The sequence below is a fragment of the Giraffa tippelskirchi genome, chromosome 3 (assembly GCF_054371585.1).
Source record: "Giraffa tippelskirchi isolate mGirTip1 chromosome 3, T2T-mGirTip1v1.2.pri, whole genome shotgun sequence".
In the NCBI taxonomy this organism is placed as follows: Eukaryota; Metazoa; Chordata; class Mammalia; order Artiodactyla; family Giraffidae; genus Giraffa; species Giraffa tippelskirchi.
Genome location: NC_137277.1, coordinates 28,474,610 through 28,500,490, shown reverse-complemented (window position 1 = coordinate 28,500,490; position 25,881 = coordinate 28,474,610). Strand labels below are relative to the sequence as shown.

Here is a 25,881-nt window from a genome sequence, read left to right as displayed (position 1 = left end):
CTCCACTCCTCAGACACGGGGCTCACACCTGGGCCAGTCCCCCAGCAGTCTCCCTCAGGGTCTCTGTCACTGGGGTCAGAACAGCCACTCTGCTCAGTGAACATATAAAACCACTCCACGTGGTTAAGAGTTCACAACAAAGGACCTGAGGGCAGGGATGGATGAGCCATGTCAGCCAATAGTACCCAGGCAATCCCACAGGCAGCGGAGCTCTGCCACCCCACCAGCCTGGGCTCAGGAGACCAGGTGATGAGGTGGGGACAGCCGCTGCTCAGCACTGAGCGAAACGAATCCAAACACCTGCGTCCGCCCAGATTGTGTCTCTGAGGATGTTTCTCAGTAGCACCCCGAGGGCAGCCTGGGGACACGGTCCAGGGCAGGGGACACGCCTACAGGAGCAGCAGGGCCCGGGCAGAACGCTGGGAAGAAGGCACCTCCTGGTCAGGCAGATGAGATCGTCCACAAGCCCCTTCCTGACCGTCACACCCGGGCTCGGGCCCAGTCCTCTCCTGTGGTGGCTGGCATTTCCAACAAGGCCTCAGATGTGATAACTCTCTGATGCCAGCAGTCACCCGAACAGAACAGGCTCAGAATAGAAACTGAAAATAGCACAGGCTCTCTCAACAGACGCTGGAGAATCCTAACAGCCCTGACAGCATGCCAGAGCGTCTGCTCGCTGAACCTCAGTGAGAATTCACAGGTGAGGAAGTCAGGCACAGAGAGGGTAAGAAACTGGCCTGAGCCACATGCCAGCATGTGGCAGGACCAGGACTTGCTCCCAGACCTCTGGCTTCCGGTCCTATCCTCTTCATCTTGTCTGTTTGGCTTCAGACAAACCTCACACTACCACAAGAACAGTGAATCTTTCCTCACTGAATCCAGAGGCCTCGAAGGCCCCTCCTGTCAGGTGCTAAACAGGCAGTGAGACAGCACAGAAATAACCACCCTCCTACCCCTTCTCAGCCTGTCTCCAGCTCAGCAAGCCAAGCGGGCAGGAGCCCAGACGCTGGTGCTTAAGGGCCAGCCCTCGCCTGCATGTGGACGTGAGGCCCAGGCAGTGTGGTGCTGTCCTGGGATAGGCCCCTGGCATCCCCAGCGCCTTCCAACATGGCCCACCAAGGAGGGGCCTTTAAGGTTCTTCCCAGAAAGCTTTGCCCTGGAAAGCATCAGGCCCCACAGAAGGCAACAGGAGGAAAGCTGGCAGGTGGAAGCCTGCGCATCAGAGACTCCAAGACGACGTAAACATCAGCCCATCAGAACTCACACCTTAAGAAACAGGACCTCTTCAGTGACTGCTACGTCTTCTGCTGAAGCAGCCACATGGGCTGGAACAACCCGAAAACTCTGATTACTCCTTTAAGAACAGCCGTTGTCTGAAGAACCACCAAGAAAAAACCAGCCTCAGTGCTGAAAGGTAAACTTCCTCTTTTGGTTCAGAATAAAAATATGACTTCCCTCCTTCCTCCCCTGCTGGAGATGTTCCCAGGATTTTATTTACTCTGCACCGCTGACTGGACTCTCAAATGTCAGCGTCAGCCCAGAGAAGGTCTTCCAGCCACCACTCTGTCCTCTTACATTTTTATGACGTATGTGTTGCTGGGCACACACAAAAGCACACACCAGCCACATGCGGGCACAGACAATGCGCCCGTCACCCAGACCCCTTCCCCACACCCCACCCCCGCAAACAGCTCAGGTTCTGAGTTCCGCGGTCCCATGGTTTTTAAGAAAGAAGACGGTCTTACCATGGACATCGTCCAACCACCACAGTCTGCCCTGGCATTGATACTGCGGCTCTGAGACTCGTCCATGCTGCTGTGTGTCCCTGCCGTGTGACAGCGCCTGTGCTCACGTGTACTGACACCCACCCCCTAGCCTGTCTGGGGACACCTGGGCCCACTTCACCTTCTTGCCATCGTGAACAGTGCTGGTGTGTGCACATGAGTCCCCGAGACTCGCGCACCAAGGATTCTAGACCCTGCTCTGGGAGCAGAGCTGCTGCTCTGCAGGGCACACAGCGACATCTGCACGGCATTTTACAAATGTTCTTGCTGTTCTCTCTTGTAATGTCATTTCCTCATCACAGCGCAGACAGACGGTTTAGCCGATACTTTTCACACATTGGGCATACAAGGAATGATGCCCATGGGGAAGCCCAGGACGCAGCCCTCGCCCCCACCTGGGTCGGGACAGCCGGTGGGACACCTGTGCACCTGGGGCAGAGCTGCTGGAGGATGGAGGCAGAGGGGAGCGGCGGGCATGAGGGGAAGAGGTGGCGAGGCGGGGAGCGGGTCTGGGCGCCTCACGCACTGAGGCATCTGGACCTGCCGATTCGTTATTCCCCTTCCAGATCTCTGTCAAACCCTCCAAGTAACAGTCATATGGTTAACACTCACAGGGCACTTCTGACGTGCCAGGCGCTGTGTTAGGAATCCTCCTCTTTAATTCTTAATATAAGCTACATTATTGTATGGTTAATATTTTTCTTCAAATCGATCTACTTTGTTTTGGCCACACTCAGCTTGTGGCATCTTCGTTCCTGACCAGGGACTGAGCCGGGGCCATGGCATTGGAAGCACAGAGTCCTAACCACTGGACCGCCAGGAAGTCTCTAAATCAATTTACTTCTAAATTCAAATACCTGCATTAAGTAATCACATACATGAAATCAGGTATCATGCTATGGCATTTGGGCAGAGGAGGTCTTTCTATTTGTTTTTATTAAGGCGAAATTCACCATTTTAAAGTAGGCAATTCACACTCGCAACTTAGGATCCTCACAGTGTTGGATGGGCTTCCCAGGTGGCACTAGTGGTAAAGAACCTGCCTGCCAATGCAGGACACATAAGAGACGTGGGCTCGACCCCTGAGTTGGGAAGATCCCCTGGAGGAGAGCATGGCAACCCCCTCCAGTATTCCTGCCTGGAGAATCCCGTGGACAGAGGAGCCTGGCGGGCTACAGTCCGTGGGGTCACAAAGAGTCGGACACGACTGAGTGACTTAGCATACACGCACAGTGCTGGGTAACAGTCATTGCAGTGAATGTCTTCATCCCCCGGGAGAACCTGCTCATTGGCTATCACTACCCACTCCTCCTCTCACCAGCCCTCAGCAAGCTGCCTTCTGTCTCTGTGGACTCACCTACTCTGGACATCTCACACAAAACCACATAGTATGTGCCTTTTACGTCTGGCTCCTTTCAGAGTATTCTAAAGGTTCGTTTATACTGCATTATCAGTACCTCATTCCTTTTTGTGGTAATTTTCTCTCGTACGGACAGACCAAATTTATTTACCCACTGATCAGCCAGACACCTGGACTGTTTCCACGTCTTGGCCTTTATCCACAATGCTGCTGTAAACTCTGTGTATGAGTTTTTGTGTGGATGTGTGTGCCCAGCTCGCCTGGGCAGGTGCTGAGGAAGAGGGCTGCTGGGTCACACGGCATCTCTCAGCTTCACTTTCTAAGGAACCACCAAAGGTACCATGGCATTCTGACGTTAAAAAACTCTTTAAGATGAGTAACATTCAACGGCTTCCACTTAACATTATTTTAAGAAACACTGCTGCAGCCGAAGCTAATGGAGTGGGTTTGCTGTCTGGGGGCAGAGAAGCGGTGCAGTGGAGGCGGGGCTCCTGCAGTCCTGATGGAGTCACAGCAGGCGGACTGGGGGGAAGGGGCGGGGGCGGGCAGGAAGCAGGCAGACGCCCATACCACAGCGCCTGGCTGCCAGCCCAATGGCAAGGACACAGGATGTCAAGGTGGGGAGGGTGTGCCCACTTCAGGAGAAGGAAGGAGGCCGTACAACAATGAAGACAATGAAGCTGGAGGTGCTGGCAGGACCAGTACAGAGACAGCCGGGGCAGCTGTGCCAAGGGCTGGGGTGGGCACTAGGGAAGCCCAGGAGAGCGGGCATGGGGTGCAAGTCAGAAGGGGGTGAGTGGCCATCAGTGACGTCCAAGAAGGGCCAGGAGAGGGGTGGAGACACAGGAGAGCTGTCCTGTGGTGCAGGGGAGGGGAGCTGAGGGGATTTGGGGCATGATGCCAACCAACAGGGATGCAGAGTCCAGAGGAGGCAGCAGGAGGCAAGCCTCAGGCTGGGAGGGCTGTATCTTCTCTGCCTGGTTATGCCAACAGCTCCAACACCTAATGTGGGGCCCTCGGCCCTCCAGACTTGCTGCACAGGGCCAGCCTCTGTGGCACAGCACCGAGCCCATCATCCCCCCCACCCCCACCTCCAGCCAGCCTTGCAGAGCACCCCCCACTTGCTGCAACTGCCCTGCAGGCCACCTGCGCTTCCGGCCTCCCCCGTCTCTCCCTGCTTCCTCCCACGGCCTCTGGACAGAGGCCCCGACTGTCTGCACACTGGGGCTGCCTCACAGGGCCTGGCGCGGAGCCGGGCACACAGCTGCTCCGGGAAGGAGTGACTCAACCCCACCTGCTCCCACGCTGCCCCAGTCTTGGCTGCTCCCCACACCCTCACCCGACGCCTGAGTCCAGGGCCCCCAACATCTCACGGGGTGGGAGACATGGGCTGTGATGCTGCTAGGGGTTAAAAATGACCACTAGTTGGAGTGGAGAGAGAGCTGCCCCCACACCACATTTTCGTCACCTTGCTAATCTGTTTCCTCCTCAGGAAAATGGCAGCAGCAGCCTTGGAAGCTGACAGATGACCCCATGAAGGATCTGAGTGGATGGAGGGGAGACCCTTCACTCCTCCTGTGGGGCCCACGGCTGCTTTGCCGCACCCTCTTTGGTCCTGCTGGGCACCTCCCCCACCCAGGAGAAAAGCAGGACTGGAGAGGCCCATGTCTGGCAAGGCGGTACTGAGTCAATTTCACACTAAACTTAACAAGCAGAAACAAACCGCGGCTGGTATACCATGTAATTTTTTTAATTCTTAAAAGATTAGACGTATGCTGCTGAATGTCAAAACACAAAAACCAAAAAGAAGTTAAAGTTGTTATTTTCCTTTTGGCTTTATCTCCACTAGCCAAATACTTCTCTTCAAACAATGTTTACATTGCCTTTGTGCTACTTTGTTGAGAAAAATAATAATAAAGGAGTGAGTTTCCAGCACGGATGACAGTGCACATGCAGATCTGCCCAAAAAACACTCCACTTTAGAGGAAGAAGTGTTTCCTTGCCTCACTGGCCACCAGGCTCCTGCTCCTTCAGTCAGCCCAGGGAGGACCAGGGGAAGGACTGGGTCCTTCGGCACACCTGTGCTTCACAGGAAGACAACCAAACCTGGGGAGGCTGGCCCACTCACTCACTGACCGCAGGCTTGGCTGCTGCTGGCCAAACTCACCGAGGTGACCGCTGAATTCACTGATGGCTTATTATGTGCCCCAGCCTGCAAGGGAAGCACTTCACAGGACAGGAGAGAGGGTGAGTGAGGCAGTGCCTGCCGAGGAGGCTCAGTGCCAGCTCCTCAGCCTCAGGACCTGAACATAACTTACGCGAGGCTCCCAGGTCCTTCCTTGAAGACCACCACACGTTCTAAGCTGCTCCCTGGAGGACTCATGGTCTCTCCACCAACCAGCTTCCAAGGTGGGCCTACCAGTGGCAGGTAATTTGCACCTGGGAGCCCCCCCTTGCAATGACCCCTCCCCTGGGCCCAGGATGCCCACTCTCCCTCTGTGGTCATCATTTCTGTGCACCAAGGACTTCCAGTCCTCTGCCTCCTGGGCCTGTAACAGAACTGTGTTACCTGCTCCTCAGGGATCAGCCACGGCCCTAGCCAGTAAAACATGGCAGAAGGGAGGTGTGATGTTCTGTGTCCAGCACCTCAGAGGCCAGTTCCCTGCAGCGTGGGGGGGTGGTGGAGGCCTGTGTCTCTGCCAGAAAGGATGAGGTGCCCAAGCACACACGTGGTCCTGGAGTTCACAGCAGCATCGCTCCTAACAGCCAGCCAGTGAGAAGAGCTTCCCTTCACAGATGAATGGGTAAATAAACAATAAAACATGGTATACCCATTCAGCCTTAACAAGGAAGGAAGTGCAGGCACAGAGAGGGCCACTTGGGGTTGGCCCTGCAGGTCAGCAACAAAACTGGACCCTCCTGCCGGGCCCTCCCCTGGCCTCAGTGAGACAGAGAGAGACGTGGAGCTGCCGGGAGACGGACAGGCCCTCAGAGGCCGGCTGCACTGGCCTGGGACTTTCTCTCTCAAGTGACTGGATGCTCAGAAGTCACCAGTTCATTGGGCACTGTGCTCGGCCCCTTGCATGTCACCTCCTGCAAGGCGGGAGGCCTTGGGGGATGGATTCCAGGTTACATCTGTGAGCCTCATAGCACAGGTTTTTAAACATCTTTTATTTCTGAGAGCTTGATTCAGAAGCAGTGTGGCAATGAAGTTTTTTTCTTTTAAAGAAGACAATATTTGTTTCCCTCCTCCTAGTTCTAACCCAATTTTCTTTTTCTTTCCTCCCAGTGGCCTTTAGTGGTCTACCACATAGATTTCTTCACCATCCACTGGCTGGCAGAGCAACGTCACAAATCATTGATGCAGACCTCCCCCCCCCACACACACACACCAGGCCCACCACCCTCACAGGATGCGCAGCCTCAGGGGAGGCCAGCACCTCCTTCCTGGAGGTGCCTGTAACCAGCCAGGCAGGCAGGGAAGTGGGGACCCCCGCCCTCAGCATGGCAGAGCTGCTCACAGGGCCTCGGGCTGGGCACAAGCACATCCACACCAAGGGCCCCAGAGGGAACTCGCTCAGCACTGACTCGTCATGGGTCACCCCAAAGTGACCCGTGGACCCACAGCCTGGACTGGAGCAGAGGGAGCTGGTGAGCCCCAAGCAAATATGTTCCTGAAGAACGGGCCTGCTTTCTCTTCCAGAGCCTCCAGAAAGGAGAGGCATAAACCACCCACGACCACCTCATCAGAAACCAACCTGACCTCAGTGAGGGAGGAGGTTTCTTCAGAAACCTGGGACAACAGGCCAGACACCCCTCCAACCCAGAAGGGAAGGTTTCCAAGATCCAGCACCCAGGCACCTGGCCCTGGGAGAATGGGGTATCAGTGCCACTCCCTGAACTACATGGTAAAGGGCAACCTGGGCCCCGAAAGCCACAGCTTACTCTGCCCGGGGGGCGCCGCCCACCCCGGAGTCTCTGAAGCTCGCAGAGCTAGCAGTCTTCCGCTCCACTGTTCAGCCCCAAAGTCACCCTCCCTGCAGGCCACCCTGCCTACATGCCCCATCCTACACATCCCATCCCAGCACCCACTACAGCCTCCCTGTCAGTATCTCCTCCTCCCCCTCCCACATCCAACTGCTGAATAAGCCCCTCATTCCCCAGTCTCACCCCTAGCAGTGCTCTCTCCCAGCCACAAGACCCCACACCCACAGCAAGGGAGTGGAGGACAAATCACAGGAGGCAGCTGACTATTTCCCAGCTCAGCCATCCGAGGGAAAGCTCTGTGCCATCCCGTGACGGTCACACAGGCCACAAAGACCCCTGGGCACTAAACAAACAACTTAGAGAAAATACACCAAAATATTAACCGCAATTACAGTGACAAGGCTAGTTCTAGCTTGCATTTTCCTACTTTTATGAACTTCCCACATTTTCTTTCATTACCATTAAGACAGGCATCATCAACATTCCCTGCGAGATGCAGCAGGGAGAAGAACCAGCCTGAAGACACTCGGTCGGTGCGCATGTTTTATCAGTGCTGGCTCTAGTCTTCGGAAAAACTATCGATAATCAGATGGTGAAGAGGGAAAAAAGTTACCAAGATTCTTGCTCAAAGTCAAAAGAACCTAATGAAAAACACCTGGGAAGAGGGAGCAAGCGGAAAGAAATAATAAAGGGTTTGGTTTTGTTGTTTAAAGAAAACATTTGTTTCTCTTTCGTCAAATATTAATATCTACCTAACACTTTGCAGTCAGGTTACACAGTGGTTTCTTATGCTACTTACTTTACTCTCCTGCCAATAAAGAATATTTTTTTAAATCACGAAGGAATGTATTTTCGGTCATAATTTATTCCTTCTCTCGATTAGAGCAGGGAGAGTGCTCCTTTAACACAAAGGCAGGGTCAGATTAGTTGCAAAGACACTGTTGTGAATGTCTTCTTATCCACTGGTCTTCTCCAGAACTGCATTCCATAGCAAATGGCAGCCTGACTGGACCCCACACACAGGCTTGGGTCCTGAACGGCCCGAGGATGTTGTCACACAGCCGCGCTCCCACCAGGCAGGCCCAAAGCCCTCAGAGCAAACTCTATAGCCGCTCATCCCCGGTCTGTCCAGGAAGTGAGGCCTCTGTGGGCTGGTCAAGGAGAGCTCCTGCTGGTTCCATCAGCAAGAAGGCCACCAGGAGCTACAAGATCCACCTGACTGCTTCTCTGAGCTCAGGCCACCATCCTTTGCATCGGCTGTCCTCCCCAACTCCATCCTTTCTGCCTATGTTTCCTGCCTTGTTGCTAAAAAGAAGGGAAACGGCCAACAGCAGTGGCTCACAACCCCCGCCTGTGAGGGGATCTGTGTTGGGATCTCTGGCAAGCTTCAGGAACTTACTTATGCTCAGGCCCCACCCAGAACAATTAGAACCAAAGGTGGTGGGGGCCCAGCATTTGAGAATCACTGGTTCAGAGGAAGCCAGGAGACACAGAGACTAGCAAGTTGAATGAAGAAACCCAGGCAACAGGGAAACAGAAGGGGGAGAAAAAAAAGCTGGGTCAGAAAGCATGGTTAGAACCCAAGTGCAGACCACACCAGAGTTGGGACAAGAGACTGGCTCTGAGCTGAGCTTCCTGGTGGTCAAAGCAAAGATGACTCACACTGTCTACAGACAAAACAGACCAGAGTCACAGAAGAAGCTTCTCCTTGTCCTGGGGCCTGAGATGAACCCCACCTTCATGTCCTCATAAGGGGACACGCAGCATGACACAGATGAAACATGCTCCCAACACCAGGACCAGACCCCTATGAAGTGGACAAGGGCCCCTCTGCACCCGCATGGCGGCCCTTGACCCACAGTCAGCAGTTGGGCTGCCCACTGACTCTTCACTGGAAATAAACTCCTACCAGAAATCAACGCCCACATCTACGCCATGCTCCCAAATCATTTCATGGTCCAACTGACAGCCGTGTATCTAACCAGCCATCCTGAACTCAGCATGCAGTCATGAAGCCACAAGGGAACCGACTCTGACCGTCTCACTGGGAAAGCAAGGAAAGGCATCCACCCGTTTACTGATGGCTCCAGGACAGCATGAGAGACCATCCCTCGCCACCGTGCTCAGAGAGGCCACCGTCCACCCCCAGACCTGCAGCTGTGGCTGTTCAGGTTGGGAAGGGCAGGGCCTGTCCCTGGTCAGGAGCCTGCTGGGCGGGCCTCATGGCCCCCAGAGGCAGAGAGCAGCCATGTGGGCCTCGATGCCCCGAGGGGCATGCTCTGCACAGTGCGCTTCTGCAGTACATGCGTCCCACTCAGCAGCAAGCACCTTTAAATGTGTGTGTGGAAACCAACAGAGCCAAGGGTAAGGCACCTTCCTGCCCCCTCACAGGTGACAATTTCTTTTTGATCCACACACCACATCACCATGTTTCAAATTAAGCACTGACAAGTTAAAGCAGCAACTACTCACAGCTGCCTAAGCGGAAACCAAGTGTCCATCAACAGATGAACAAATTGTGATCTGTCCACATGACGTAATATCATTCAGCCACAAAAGGCATGAAGCACTGACACTTGACCATGGGGGTGACTCTGGAAGACAGGATGCCGACAGGAAGAAGCCAGTCACAGAAGGCCACGTGCCGCACGGTTCCATTCATGTGAACTGTCCAGCACAGGCAAATCCATGGATGCCGATGTGGGGAGGGGAGCAGCAGCTGCTGATGGGTGCAGCTCTCCTCAGGGTGTGATGAAACCAGCTTGGGAACCAGAGGTGAGACTGTACAACACCATGAATGTGATTAATGCCACTGAGTATTTACACTTTAAAATGGCTGCTGCTGTTGTTCAGCTGCTCAGTCGTGTCCAGCTCTTTGTGACTCCGTGGACTGCAGCATGCCAGGCTTCCCTGTCCTTCACTATCTCCCAGAGTTTGCTCAAACTCAGGTCCATTTACCATGGTAAATTTTATGTTATTTTATAATAAAAAAATTATTAAGCTAGCTGAACTCTCATTGTTTTGCCTTAATAGAAGTGCTAATAAAATTTAACCCACATCAAGATTTTGTATAAAGATGACTGTTATGCTACAATGGAAAAAACCCAGCTTTGAACCCAGGGAGTATGAACTTCAGAATTAGGACCACTGGTGGTCAGTCCTTACTTAAAAATAAGTTTCCAAAGAGTCCACATCTGTGAGCAACACACATTGAAGCACTTATCAACAAAGTCAAGTCTCCGATTTGCTTTGAAATAATCTGGTGGGGGAGGGAGAAGAGCCTAGATTAAAACAGTCAAGCTGAACTATTCTATTTTTATAAGCTGGAAACCCTCCATAATGATAAGTCTTGCTTTGTTTTCAGGCAAGTTTCCAAAGATCTCTGACCTGCTGGATAGTATTCTGTGCAGATAAAAGAACTAGATGCCTCTAAGCTGTCAAATTCCAGGGGCTCAGTCAGGTGCCCTCCACCTGAGCCCCACAGCACAGGGTCACCTGGGGGCAGACCTGACACAAGCAGCCACACAAAGGGCTCCTCGAAAATAACCAGAGTCCCAGGTCAGGCCACCGGGCAGCAGCACGCAGAGGCGTCTGGCCTGGTCTCTCACACTGCTAACTGATGGACCTCCAAAATGCCTGTCCCAAATTCAGCCATCAGCTGGGGTCCCGGCAATGTCTGCAAACACGGGGATCATTCACCGAAGCGCCTCTTCCAGAGCCCCAGCACACCAGACGGAGCTCACCTCTGGGCTAGGGCCCAGGAGCGGGACACTGCCAGAGCCTACCTCCCGAGGCAGGAGGAGCTGATGCTGCAACTAACTACCGGCTCACCTGTTCCTGCTCCCTCTTTCAGAACTAGGTGTACAGGGGAGGCAAGGCAGGTATCTCCCTCCACCCACCCCTGTCGCGTTCCCAGTGTCTGGGGGAGCACGTGGCACACAGCAGGTGTTCAACAAAATGCTGCTGTGTGCTCCTTACTCTATGGGCACTGCTCTAACGGTGCACTAGAAAGACTTGCTTCTCAGACGCCAATGCAGATCCAAGATGGAAGGCGCCAGGATGGAAAGAAGGGGCAGGAGACAAGGAGCTATGGTAAAAACACCACCACCAAGAAGAGCACCAGAGAGGCTCTGGAGCGTGGAGCCTGGGTCAGCGGGGAGGCATGGGAGGCATGGAGAGGACAGAGGTCTGGAGGTGGGGGAGGGGGGTCTCATAGGGACACAGAAGACGGAAGCAGGAAGCTCCACCACGCTGAGCAGGCACCTGCCACCACAGGACTCCGTGGAAGGCCATGCGTCCCCAGAGCAGGGCCCAGGCCACGAAGGGACGTGAGTGGACACCATGGGAGGGGTGGGAGCTGTGAGGAGCTGGCGCACGCAACCCCATCCAGAGATGGCGCCGACCCTGGCGCCGACCCAGGGTTGCCAAGCAACGGGGCAGGCCCCGGCTGCCAAGTGTTCTGATTTGTCAATGAAGCCACAAGTCTGGATTGCTATGTAAGATCTCCTGATTTTCATGTTGGCATCTGGGGTAGACCGAATAATGGCCTCCCAAAGATGCCCTCATCCTAATCCCGGTTAGATGGCAAAGGGGAATTACAGCAGCAGATGCGATTAAGGTCTCTAATCAGATGACCTTAAAATAGGGAAGAGGACCCTGGATTATCCAGGGGGCTCCATGTAACCACTAAGGACCTTAAAGTGGAGGCAGGCAAGCTGCGTCAGAGGGCACAGAGGGAGAGGGGTGGGACTACAGCTGCTGGCTTTGAAGAGGAGGGACCTCGAGGCAAGGAGCTGGAGAAGGCAGGGGACAGAGCTCCCCAGAGCCTCCATAAGAGCCAGCCCTGCCTACACCCGAAGAGCCACATGGACTAGACTTGCAGAACTGTGTTGTTTTAAGCCACTGCATGGGTGGTAATTTGTTAATTTGCAGCCATAGGAAACCAATATAGCAACCAAGTTCAATCTTGAAAAAGAGGCACCAACGACCCAAACGAAAAGCACTGGCAGGCTGGATGGGGCCCACGGACCACTCCTGCCTGGTGCACACGGGGGGTGCCCAGCTCCAAGTCTGGCACACAGCAGCTGCTCACACATGCCCTGAGCTAAGGACTCGGCCCCTCGCCCTGACAATGTCGTCACACAGGGCTCCAGGGGTTCTAAAGAACAGAGCTGCTTGGCTGTCAGGAGTCCTCTCCCCAGGGACCTACTCACCAGGCAGGAGCGCTGCCCAGCCCACCCCGGCCTGGCGGAACCAGCTTCCCGGAGAGGAGGGGCAGCTGAGAACCCCCTCCAGCCCCACCTTCTGCGACAAAAGAAAGGAGTGTGGGCATTCCAGGTCTCCAGGGAAGCCTCCAGCACCGGCTCCCAGTCACCCCAGGGTGCGCCCATACACCCCAGCAGTGACATCAGTTCAGTCTGTCTCAAACAGCAGAGGACCTCTTCTCACAGGAGCTCTTTCCAGCTCTCCATGCTCGGAGGGAGAAGAGCTGCTCAGATCAGAGGTCGGGGGAGGGGAGGGAGCACCAGGGGACCCCTGCCGCCAAAGCCATGTGAGAACCAGGGTGGACTCAAGGCTGATGGGGGCCTCCGCCCACGCCCTGGCCTGCCTCCTCCACACCCTCCCGGCTCAGCCGAGCCTGACATCTCACCCAGGGCTCCTCATGGCCCATTCCTGCTGCTTGGGGTCCTCTGCCCCCCAGAACTCCCACTTTTCCTTCAAGATTCTGCTTATGTACCATCTCCTCTCTGACACCCAAGTTTGTTCTCGGCGCCTGCCCACACTTTCTAAACGTCTCTCTCTTGGGGTTGATACTACCTGTCCCACGTCAGGAGCCGCTCTCTGCAGATCATCAGCTGCTTAAAGGCAGGAACTTACATCCTTTGTTTTTAAACTAGGGTATTTACAACACTGATTCACAAGACGGTGTTAATTTCAGATACACAGCACAGTGACTCAGTAGTGTGTGTGTGTGTACTTTTGCAGATTATTCTCCCTTATAGGTTACTACAAAATACTGAGCATTGCTCCCTGTGCTATACAGTAGGTCCTTGTGGGCTATCTATTTTCTGTATGTATATACTTGTGTGTGTGTGTGTGGGTGCTCAGTTGTGTCTGACTCTTTGTAACCCCATGGACTGTAGCCTGCCAGGCTCCTCTGTCCACGGAATTTTCCAAGCGAGAATACTGGAGCAGGTTGCCATTTCCTACTCCAGGGGATCTTCCAGACCCAGGGATTAAACCCACATCTTTTGCATCTCCTGCACTGCTGGCATATTCTTTACCACTGTGCCACCTGGGAAGCCCTATTTGATATATAGTGGTGTGTATATATTAATCACAACCTCCTAATCTTTCCTTCCTAGGAACTTATATCTTATCATGTATGTATTCCTAACCTATAGCATATAACAAATGTGTTCAGTAAACATTAAAAACTGAATAAATTGGACTGAAAACTACTTTTTTCTGGAAATACCATAAATGATGATATTGTGGTATGTGTTAAATACACCAGGTAAAACCTTATTTCTGATCTTTAATCAATAAAGTGCATCTAACCTAAATAAGGAGTTCTAAATTACAGCTATCTACTATAATTACTTTTCAGAAGTGTAGTTTTACATTTTACAAGCAGTGTCTGCTGCGGTCATCACAGTCAGGGGTGCAGGAAGGAACCTGGCTTCCAGGCTGGGCCGGCGGTGTCAGCTGCACTGACGTGGCTAAGAGCCAGGCTGAAGGAGGTCACCAAGCAGCTGGGCCAGAGTCTCTTCTCCTGCTCTCACCTTGCTGACTCTGCCCAGCCCACTTTCCCCGGGTGACTGAAAGGCAAACCTCTGCAGCCAGGTGGTCACCCAACCGTCCCCCTCTGGCTAGACTCCCCTAACCTGCCCCCTCCCCTCCCTCCCTCCCAGCCCATCCACAGCAGCTGACAGGAGCTCAGGGCCCCAGCACCCCACACCTCATGACTGCAAAGGCTTCCGGCTCCCTCTGGCTCCAGCCTCGACGCCCTCCCCGACCCCAATCCCTGACACTCCCAGGAGCTCCCAGAGTACACAGTTCAGCTTCGCAGCCCACACACACCATCAGAGTGCTCTAGAGCACTTCTGAAAATACAACTGGCTTCTTCACCACGGTCTGGGGTGCAGCCCCATCACAGGCATTCTGAAAAGCTTTCAGGCCATGTGACCTGCAGGTGCAGCCAACAATATGAACTGCGAGCTCCAAGGGCATTGATATCCACCTTCCTAGGCGTCAAGGAGGCCCCAAGGAGGCCCCAAGGAGCCCCCTCCACAGAGCGGGACTCTGGCCTCTTCACTGACACACACCCTGGGGCTGGCTCTGGAAATGGGACCCATCCAGTCTGGTGAAGGCAGCCTGGCCAGGCCCTCACCCACAGGAACTAAGCCACCCTGCAGGCCCTGCCAGAGGGCGCCCCCAACACTGGAACCCCAAGGCCGCAGCCCCATTGGAGCCAGCGGCCACCCAGTGCTCCCTGCTCTCAGGAGGCATCTTCCCAGCAGGGCTGCTTCCACAGCCTGCTCCACACACCCCCACCAGGCACCCACCCCCTGTCTGCCTTCTGGCTCCCTGTCCAGCCAGGTCCAGCTATGATCCTGTCTTCTCCCTGACTCTTCCAGACTTTTCTCCACTCTTGATTTCCTGATCGAAAATCAAAACCACAACTCAACAAACCACCAGCTTCTGCCTCACTAACACCGTTTTCTCTCCTGGTGGCGGGAGCCATGGCTTCTCACAAACACCCAGCTCTGACCTCAGAGACCTTGTGCAGCACTCCCGCAGGCTGACACTGCCCTCAGATATTGGCCCTATGGTCATAGAACCGCCCTGACTTGACACCCACACTTCTGCATCAACCGACTGCCTCTCAGAAAGTGGCTTAAAAGCTATTTCTCTGATCATCCATTTCCCAATATACCCCATGACAGCTCTGGGTATCAAACAGGCACTCAGGGAGGACATACTTTCAAGTAAAAATGTGAACTTTTCAGTACATCATCATTCCTTGATTGCCATGACCTTGGGGGAGGCAGACACAGAGAAGGGGAGAGACTCTGGCTAGCAACCTGCAGTTCTCAGGATATATTCACCCCAGAGTCTTAGAGAGTTTACAAAACAACCAACTCGAGTCCAAACCTCCAGGGCCTCCCAAGAGCACAGGGCAGGTACTGACACATAGCTGTTTATCACCCCTTGGCTTGGGAGCTGCAGGCAGTTTTCAAACCTTGGGAAAGTGATCACACCCCAGCCTCCTCACCCATGGGAGGTAGGACCAGAATAATGACCCATGTGCTAGAAGGCATGTGTGAACTGCCTACTGAGGAAGGTGAAGCATCATATTTTTATTTATATGCAACATGTTAAAACTACGAAGTTCTTCGGTATGAATTTGATCACATTTTAACAACAGCATTACCAGACCATTTTTTAGTCCTAAACTCCCACGTGCTATGTTCACAGAACAAATGAGAAGAGTTTCAGGATCATAGAGTTAAAAAAAAAAAAAAGCCCCTTCTCTCAAAGAGCAACATGGGCGATTACTTCAGTACGGCTTTACGAACACAAAACCCGTCACCAGCCACGCAGACTTCCTCCCCCCAGTCCAGCCAGGCTCCCCCCAGGTTCCTGCTCTACTCCCTGCTCTACACACCCAGGCAGCTCTGGGTCTCTGAATTAACTTCTGCACCTCTGGGCAGGGAAGGGAGGTGTCATAGAAACAGTTCATGAGGCCCTAAACTCCGACAGGCGAGGATTCAGGTCCTGCCGGGCACTAGGTGGGTGCCCGTGAACAAGCCCGACCCCTCGAGCCTCAGCTCTGCTCCCCTGTGAAGCGCCTGCCCCCGGGTTGCTGTGAGGTACAGTGAGGCAGTGGGCACACTGGGACGACTGCAGGGCGAGGCCATGGAAACACCGTGGTTTTCAATCTGACACAGGTGGTAGCAAATACCAGCTGGGGCAATGACTGGCTGTGTGGCCCGAGGTCAGCTGCTGAACCCCTCTGAGACTTAGTTTCTGCACAGGCGAAAAGAGAAGTAGTGACGGGTCTTGGAGGATCCCTGCGCCCTGTGGAAGGAGTTGCACAGGACCAAGCACAAAGGAGACACTCAAAGATCGGCAGGGCTCACACACACCCACGTGTCTGGTTTTGACGGACAAGCTGATCATTACTACTGGAGGCAAAAAAAAATTGTCCTTCCAAACTGTAAACCTCAAAGACTGTGAAATCACTCTGAACTTCTGGAGGGAGGAGCAACTTCCATTAACACCAGAGGCCACCCCCAACAGCCCCGTGGGAGTTTGCTCCTGTCCAACACCACGCCCCCTGCCCTTTCTCAGCTGCATTTCTAGAGAGCCTTGACAGCGAACATCTTGCTTGACATGTGGGAATGAAGAACCAGCTTTTCAAACAGGATTCTGGACTTAAACTGCCTCTTCGAACAGCACTGACGTCTACATTCCCTTCGTTAAGGACAACATCCTGACTAACCCACAGAGTCATCGTGCTGTGACCACAGGTCAAATTACAATCACGTAAGAACAAGTGAAAACATCACTTTGAGAAACCAAATTCCCTTCCCAAGTGTCATGCCACCATCTCACTCAGAGCACTTGGGAGCAAGGACCTGCTGCTGCTGGTGACTCTCCGGCACAGCCAGCCAGTGCAGACTCCTTACTGGCCTTCCCGGTCTGTCCTGTGGGCCTGCATTCCCCATCTGGCCCCAGAACCAGCAGCATCAGAGAATACCTGGTAACTGGCTGAAAAAGCCCATTTTCAGGCCTCACTCCAGATCCACTGGGTCAGAAACTCTGGGGGCAGAGTGTCTGAGTGATGCTCATATGCACCAGTGGCTGAGGAAGACCACTCCTCTATCTGCAGTGGTTACTACTGGCCTCTTTAGAGACAAGGAAAGCAAAGCTCAGTGATTAAAGTGCCCAAAGCCATCCAGCCAGGAGGCCAATCTGTACCCACACCTGATTCCAAAGCTGTCGCATGGCCTCTGTAGCCAAACTGTCTGTGCCATTTGGTGTCCTCAGCTACGGAGCCCTGTTCTGTGAAGCTTACTCTTCCTTAAGAGGGGGGAGTGAGAGGAAGGATGAAGCCTGCACTCAGAAGTAATGAATTATAGATGCTTTTAAACCCATATCAGGCATCGGCCTGAATGGTCAGCCACCACTCAGGCCGAGCCTGATTCTCCTGGTTCCACTCACGAGCCATGAGCCAGGAAGCGGACGGGGTCCCTTCCCTGACAGCCTCTGTGCACAGTTCCAACCACCACTTCGACCAGGGAAGGGACTTGGCTGCCTGCTCTGTCTCCAGAGGGCTGGCGCACTCCACCCAGATCAGGGCCCTCAGGAAGGCACAAAGCAGCCCCAGCACCTGGGTGCGCCGAGCTGAGTCACCAGAAGGAATCCCATGCACGTGGGGGATCGTAACAGTGCTGAGGATCTGCTCAAAAGAGCCAGGCTGTTCTCTAAATCCAAAGCCGAAATTCAGCCTCTATCAGTTCAAATGGTCCGTTCAAACCTCAGTGCCTTTACAGACACTAAAGTTACGAAAAAGACACACGTCTCCTCGTTCACAATTCCCAGCCCTCTAAATAAACGTGGTGGTTTTCAGGTCACAGGTGTGTCCTATTACAGAAATGAGCACTCATCTTACTGTAGGGTATTCTGCAGGGGCTAGTGGAGTAGGAGGCACCCGGCTTTGGGAACCACACAGGCCTGGGTTTGACTCCTGGCTGGGTCAGCTCCTCAAAGTTTACTTAATCTCTCTGGGCCTGTTTTTCCACTCACAATGGGTGGCAACCCCTGTGTTGCATGTGGTGTGAAGACAGAGGGGAATTATGTTCAACAAGAGTAGGCTGGAACAACTTTGCATTTCAAGACATCAAGAATCTGGAAGGTAGGTGCAGTCAAACAAGCCTGTGGACAGAGGCTACTCAACACACCCTCTCAGCCACATGGACACTTATTTCACTGTGTTTGCTTTTCTAAGCGTCTATTTTTAGACACCTTGAACAAACTAATTAAGACCAAAGAAAATTCCATTGAGGAACTTATCAGAAAGCTTGTCAATTTTCAAAAACCCAACAGATAGAGACAAACAGACATTTCACAATGCATCTGGCAAAACCAAACGTGCTCTCTACCTCAGCAATCCTAATCCGGTCACCCCGTGGTAGTCAGTCCTCCGGCAACTCACAGCTGGGCTTAGAACAAGTCTCTTCACCCCGGGACTGTTTCTCAGATGAGATTAAGGCATCATAACATCTGGGGAGTCAACACACCTGTCTAAATTCAGCCCCATCACCTACTGGCTGCATGACCTTGAGCACAAGACTTACGCTCTTGGGCCTCAGTTTCCTCATCTGTAGAAGGGGGATAACACCCACTTGACTGGCACAGGACTGCTGGACCAACGGCAGCGGTTCTGGCAAGAGCAAGACAGAACCATGGATCCTGCAGTAGGGATGGATAAGCTTGTTCCCTGCTGCCCACCGCCCAGGACTCCTTATTCACATTTCACGCTACACTGGATGAAAATCTTTTTTTTCTTTTTTTTAAATATTATTTGGCTGCATCGGGTCTCAGTTGTGGCACATGGGCTAAGTTGCTTTGCAACATGTGGGACCTTAGCTCACCGACCAGGGATCGAACCCACATCCTCTGCCTTGCAAAGCGGGTTCTCAACCACGAGAACACCAGGCAAGTCCCAGAAGACCTGTTTAAGTAGAATGCTTGAACTGAGAGCCCAGCAGACGAAAGCGGGATAGGACTGGATAATTCCTCACATCCTCCCCGACCTCAATCTCCCAAATCCAAGCCCTTTGATTTCTCCAAGACTTAGGGTCAACAGATCCTCAGCCCTGAAACAACAGCCACACTCCTCCACACCCACCAATTCACCAGGAAGGTTCTGCTGAAGGCGGAGAACAGCTGCCAGAGAGCTTTGAAAACTTAAAGGCGCTTCCCTAGAAAGTGACAACAGCAGCCCTGTGCGTGAAAATCCTTCAGCATTTCAGCCACAAAGAACTGAATGCTGCCACTCTTCCTAATGAAATCTAAACCATAATTATTATTACAATAAATGCCCACTCCTTAGGTTCAGGAAAAGCCAAGCCATTGAAATAAATCAGAAAGACTTCCCTGGTGGTCCACTGGCTAAGACTCCACGCTCCCAATGCAGGGGGCCTGGGTTCGATCCCTAGTCAGGGAACTAGATCCCGCATGCCATAACTAACACCTGGTGTAGCCAAATAAATAAGTATTAAAAAAATAAAATAAATCAGCATCCCAAGTAATTCTCAACTACTTTTGCAGAGCTCTTATCAGAATCCAAACACTCAGGAAACCCACGTCTTGTCATGGAAGACAGTTACACAGAGAGTCACCTGTGCTTCTAGAGAGGATTTCCACAGAGGATGGGGCATTTTTCAAAACTGTACACACCATGCTAGCTTTCATCATGCGAAAGTCTTACATTTCTTCACACCTCAGGCACATGCTTTGAGCCACACATCTTGCTGGGAGAGAGATCTCCCCAGAGCACCCCATCTGCCAGGAGCAGGGAGGCAAGAAGCCTGTGTAAACCAAGATCAGTACATCCCACAGCACAACCCAGACACACTCCTGGCCAGGGGGCTGGTGGGATGCAGTCCTGGATCGTGCCTCATTCTAATCAGTACTTTACCAAACTTTTCAACAGTCAGTAACTCATCCAGGACAGTGGAGGGACAGCTTGGCCTGCTGTAGTCCATGGGATCGAAAAAAGTAGGACACAACTTAGCAACTGAACAACAACTCATCCAGTGGGCTTCCCTAGTGGCTCAGTGTTAAAGAATCTGCCTGAAAATGCAGGAGACCCAGGTTCAATCCCTGGGTCAGGAAGATCCCCTGGAGAAGGAAATGGCAACCCACTCCAGTATTCTTGCCTGGAAAACTCCATGGACAGAGGAGCAAAGGGGTCTATGGGGTCACAAAGGGCTGGAAACAAGTGAGCAACTGAGTATGCATGCAACTCATCCAACACTTACAAAAGAAAAACTCAGTAAGACTGGTAAGGATGACTGACCTAATATTAAAACTAAAGAAGCAAAAAAGCTTTAAAAATGCAAAAATACAGATAAAAAGATATTTTTTTAAATGCAGATAAATAAGAAATGAGAAGATCTTGGCAGACTTTCTGACACAATCACCTGTCCCAAACACAACTGCTGGAACAAGCACCATTCAGGAACAACCTGTAGGCCCTTTGGATGTTCGCTTAAATACAGATGAAAACTTAATTATCAGTGCAAATTCAATCCCTGCTGCGCAGGATACAGCATACGATCTGTCAGCACCTAACATCCGTATCTAGAGCTACAAGATGCACAAGTTTTCTGCCAAATCTTCATTATCTTACATAATTGGAAGAGAGCAAGGACAATTAAAAATTAAAATTCACCTTTTTCAATCATTTTAAGCTCCTCCTGGAGGTGGAAAGGAACAACTCCTACTTCTCACCTTTTTCTGTTCAAGTTCTTAGTGAATGTTAAAAAAAAAAAGGAGAGGGATAACCTGAACATCTCTCTAAAAAAAAATTCTAAAATATCCCAGAGAGAGCCCCGAGCCCAAGCTTCTAGTTTCGGCACCTACGCTGTATCACCGCATGACCCAGTGCCTCTCTCTGGGCCTCAGTTTCCCCATCTGAACCCTCAAGGTGGTTAAGCCCATCCTCCTTCCAGCACAGGCTCCGACGCGCCCCAGGGCAGCTAAAGGGCGAAGGGCCCCAGACGGAGCCCCTGGGCGGAGGAATGGGTTCCCACAGGCCCCTGCCGGGATTTCTGGGGAGAGCGAGATGTCCTCCCCCTCCCCCCCGCAAAGCCACCGGGCCAACTCCGGGTTGCAAACAAAAACCTGTTGGCACGGACTCCTCTCGGAAGGGCCGGCCTCTCCCAAGGCGCTGGGCTCCCGGGAGCCGCCCCACGGGGAGAGAGACGAAGGGTCCCCTGGAGGAGGCGGCCCCACGCACCCCTTCACCCACCTCGACCAGCCCGGCAGGACCGCGGGGCGGGGTCTCTCCATCCCACGCGGAACAAAAGGCAGCTGGAGCCTGGCTCCGCCGCCCCCGTCTCCGCCGTGCCGTGGGGTGGGGAGGGCGAGCCCGGTCCCTGAGGAGGGGAGGGGGACCGCGGCGGCCCAGAAAGGGGCGGCCGGCACCTGGACGAGGGCGGGGGCGCCCGGCCCGAGGAGGAGCGGCAGGGTGGGTCCAGCTGAAAGGTGTACGGCGAGGCCTGAACAGGCTCCCGGAGATGCGGCGGGCGCGGGAAGCCCGGGGCTCCGAGGATACCAAAGGAAGAGCTCCCTGAGGGAAGTGGGGGGGGGGATCCCTGCAGAGGAATGAGGACCCAGACGGGGAGGGGCCGCGTTCCAGCCCGTGGGGCGGGGCCTGCTAGGTAAGAGGGGATCCCGCCTGAGGTGGAGACCCGGCTGGGACTGAAGGGTGCATACTCCGGGAGGTTGTCGGGGGAGCCGCGCTCTGGGGGCACTCTGGGGAGGGGCAGAGTCCGCGCCCTCGGTCCGCTCCGGCCCCCTAGCCCTGAGGCCCCGGCTCACCTGCGCTCCTCCGGGCCGACCCGGGTGCGCGGCTGCGGCCGCCAGTAGAGTTGAGGAGGCGGCAGCGACTGGAGCCCGAGGAGTCGGAGCCGCTTCCAGCTCGGTTTGACACCCACACACCAGCCAACATGGCGGCCGGGAGGGGGCGCGCCGGCTGCGTGCGCGCGCCCGCCGGCCCCGCCCCTCCGCCCGGCCCAGGTCCCGAAAGGCCCCGCCCCTTGCCATCTGGCCCCGCCCCGTGCCCTAAGGCCCCGCCCTGGGCCCAGCGAGCCCGCCCTTCCGCCCGGCCCAGATCCCGAAAGGCCACGCCCCCTACCCTCTGGCCCCTCCCCGCGCCCGCGGGCCAGGGTCCCAGCCAGCCCAGGTTTTGCTTTCTTTGACCTTGCGACCTCCCTCGGATACCCACGACCCCACGCAGACTACTCAGCCTTCCCACCACACCCCACAGCCCCCGCCCCAATACTCTAAACAACCCCCAAACCCTACGCACGCGTGCCAACGACCCCAAACCACTGCACAAACTGTGGCAAATTCACCCCTGAACCCACGCACACGGAAACATTCACTCAGACCCCACAAATCCCTCCACATCCCAGGCACGTCCCACAGGTCCACACACCCTCTCCTCCTTCACACACACACGCCCAGAGCTCCCAGCCGAAGCTCAAACACTCTTCCCCTGGCAGTGTGCGCTTGTAAACATTACCAAATCCAGGAGGTGGAGCCGGACGGTGGGGGTGGGTGGTTGTGCAGGGGCGCTGGGTGCTGGGGTACGAGTGTTACCCTTGGTGAAAATTCACTGATGTATGCTACAGATGTGTCACTTTAACATATGCATTCTACTTCAGTAAAACACACCTGAAAATTATTCTGAGGATGGTGCAGAGGCTTTGCTAGACTGCTAATGGCATTGTGACCCTAAGAAGGTGGGGCCTTGGATTCACCCTCCTCCTGTGAGGGGCTTATAGACCCCCCTGGTGGAGACTTGCCCCTTCACAGGGCCTCGTACTCTCACATAGGAAACACCTCCTCCCTTCGGTTCAACCAGGGCCCACAAGACACCTACTATGTGCTGAGAACCATGCTGGAGGAGGGCCAGACCCTGGAGAGGAGCCCAAGCCAAACTTGCTCCAGTCAGAGTGGGGTCAGCAGGGACCCCTCACAGCAGGGTCTGGGGACACATCAGGGCTCCCTGGGTTGGCAGAGAGCACCCTCCCGCGGCCTGTGATCCAAGGTGGCCCGGGTGACCTCAACACTATGCCAAGCTCTGATTTCAGGGGGGCTATGTCCAGAAGTCCCACTGTGCCCTCACTGGCAAAGGCATGGAAGGCAAGCCACTATCCTTCCCCGAGCCCCATATTCCTTCCACCTGTGCAGGAGGAGATGGGGGATGACAGCCCTCTGTTCTCACTAGCTGGAATCTAGACTGCCCTTCTCTGGCCACAAGATAAGAGGGAGAAAAGGAAAGAGAGGGAAGACTGGAAGGAGGGATGAGGGGCAGGGGAGAGGCCAAGAAAGACACTAACACTTCTGCAAAGCCATGCGGCCATCATTCTGGTTTCTAGAGGCCAGAAACCGCTTGTCCAACCTGCCTTCAGGCTCCACATGCCTTCTCCACCAGAAAATGAACGAAGCCCTGTGTGCCTGCCCCCAGAGACAGGAACCTGAGCTCCCCATTTTGAACCTGGTCCACCTCCATCCTGGAGCACCCTCCTGGTAAGCCCCGGCTCTCTGCTGGGCCTTCCTGGGCCTGCAGAAGGGCAGCACTCTCACTGAAATCATGGCCCTCCACCCCCAAAGAGTCTGCAGCTACAGATGAACTTGTGCCCACACACAGCAGGTGCCCAGCACAGGCTGGGGTGCTGTCCACGGATTCTACAGACCAACACTGCCACTAGGACTCCTTGGGAGGACGGACTGCAGTCTAGCTGTCCTGTCCACATGTAAGCACTTGAAACGTGGCCAGTGCAACCAAGGAGCTGCAGTTTTAAGTCCTTATTTAACTTTAGTTGATAAATTTAAATAACCACGTGCCCCTACTGGGCATGGCGCTGGCCCCAAACCTCACCACAACCCCTCAAAGTGAGTCTTCATATTGTTTGCATTTTACAGGAAGAAAGTGAGGTTTGGAGAGATGCCGGGCTGGATCACCCAGGCCCACATTTGCCTGCAGAACCCAGTCCCTTCCACACCCAGCTTGCACATCTGCACGGCCACAGAGATTTAGGAAAGAGAGCTGGATGCAGATAAAGAGATGATAAGCCAAACACAGCCCAGGAAGTGAGCTGGAGAGCAATTCAGGGGATCAAGCCAGGCTGTAGAGTAGGGAGGGCCTCCTAAGGCTGGAAGACCATCTCCCCTGTGCAAGGTCGGAGGGGACATTCCTGCATTCCTCAAACTCACTTCTCCTTCCTCACCCCCTTTGAAGCCCAGTGAACTCTGGCACTTCCTCTCTCAGTTCATCCCCATGAGGTTAGCAGTGCCATTCCCATTTTAAAAATGAGGAAACAGAGGCAGCACACGGCCGTGCTGGGATTCAAAGCCAGGTTCTCCTGGGTCCACAGCATGTTCTCTCTGGGTCTTACAGAGAAAGGTGCAGGATAAGCCAGATACTCTGCCCAAGGCCCAAGCCGACCCAGGGCACAGGCTGGAGCAGTCAGGCTCATCTGCCTTCCTGGGGCTTCCCTGTTTTGCTCAGTGGTAAAGAACTCACCTGTCAATGCAGGAGACGTGGGTTCTATCCCAGGGTCAGGAAGATCCCCTGGAGAAGAACGGCTACCCACTCCAGTAATCTTGCCTGGAGAATCCCATGGACAGAGAAGCCATGCGGGCTACAGTTTATGGGGTTGCAAAGAGTCAGACACAACTTAGAGTTTGGAGATGAGTCTCAAATGCCTGAAGAGGCAGAGTGATGGGGGCCGGTCTGGGTGATGCAGTTCAGCAGCAGGAAGAAATGGCTGTACAGATGGGAATGTCTCTGGGGTTAGGGAGGGAGGGCTTCAAGGGGGAGGCACTGCAGGCAGGGAGAGAGGGCTTGCAGTGAAGATGGCATGCATCTTCTCCTGGCAAAGATGCAGGAGGTCTCAGGGAGCTTCATCCAAGTTCTGAACTCCAGATCCAAATCCATTTGTCCAGTAGGCAGAGCCTATGCTGGCCAGTCCTCAGGTTCCCCATCTGTGAAGTGGGGGTAGCAATCCCTCCCACCTTGAGGGATTGCATTTCAGTTCAGAATGAGAAAGCAGAGGAGGAAAAGCTTTAGAAATTGTGAAGCCCTAGATGGGCAATGGTTCTTATTGGGACACAGAGATAAAGCTACCCTGTCCCTCCAGGGGCTGGAAGTCTGAAAGGGCAGAGGAGTCCTGAACACAAACAGAAACCAAAACTCTGAATCACAAGAAATCATAAGAGAAAGGGCATGAGGGCTCAGAAGGAAGCTTCCTTCTCATTTTCAGGGAAGGAGCAATATTTGCAGTATTTTCTACATTAATCAATAACCTGGTAATTCAATAAAGATTTGCATAACACCTTTCTTCCACAGCTCTCATCATGCCTCAGAAACAAGTTTTTATGATCTTCCTCAGATTTCCTCCCTAGGGCATGAAGTGTAACAATAAACAACAGCATCAGCTTAATATATAATTTTCAATCTGTGACCCAACATTTCTACTCTTTATTGGCCATTACTCCTCAGGCCTTTTCCCCTATAGTGGTGAACATTCCAAATAAGATAGGCTGTTTTTATTTTTTTTAATGCTATTTATTTATGTATTTATTTTTGGCTGTGCTGGTTCTTTATAGTGTTGCTCAGGCTTCTCATTGCGGTGGCTTCTCTTCTTGTGGAGTAGGGGCTCTAGGGGACAACAGAGGATGAGATGGTTGGATAGCATCACCAACTCACTGGACATGAGTTTGAGCAAGCTCTAGGAGTTGGTGATGGACAGGGAAGCCTGGCGTGCTGCAGTCCATGGGGTCGCAAAGAGTCGGATACGACTGAGTGACTGACCTGAGCTGAACTTGGGGCTCTAGGGTGCCTAGGCTCAACAGCTGTGGCCATGGGCTTAGTTGCCCCATGGCGTGTGGGATCATCCCAGACCAAGGATTAAACCCTTGTCTCCTGCCTTGGCAGGTGGA

At 53.7% G+C, this 25,881-nt stretch overlaps 1 protein-coding gene across 12 annotated transcripts in view; it reads right to left on the bottom strand.

Moving 5' to 3' along the window:
* EPN2 (epsin 2) overlaps nt 1-21,887 on the bottom strand; it is a 51,969-nt gene extending 30,082 nt beyond the window's left edge. For 8 of the 12 annotated variants that reach the window (XM_081583603.1, XM_081583602.1, XM_081583606.1 and 5 more), the window contains exon 1: nt 21,751-21,887. The gene's annotated coding sequence lies outside the window, so the exon portion shown is untranslated. Of the gene's footprint in view, nt 1-1,266; nt 1,529-21,750 lie in introns of those variants that run through there. The other 4 variants (XM_081583608.1, XM_081583613.1, XM_081583611.1 and 1 more) reach the window with 1 other exon arrangement.
* Between the last annotated feature and the right edge of the window lie 3,994 nt (nt 21,888-25,881).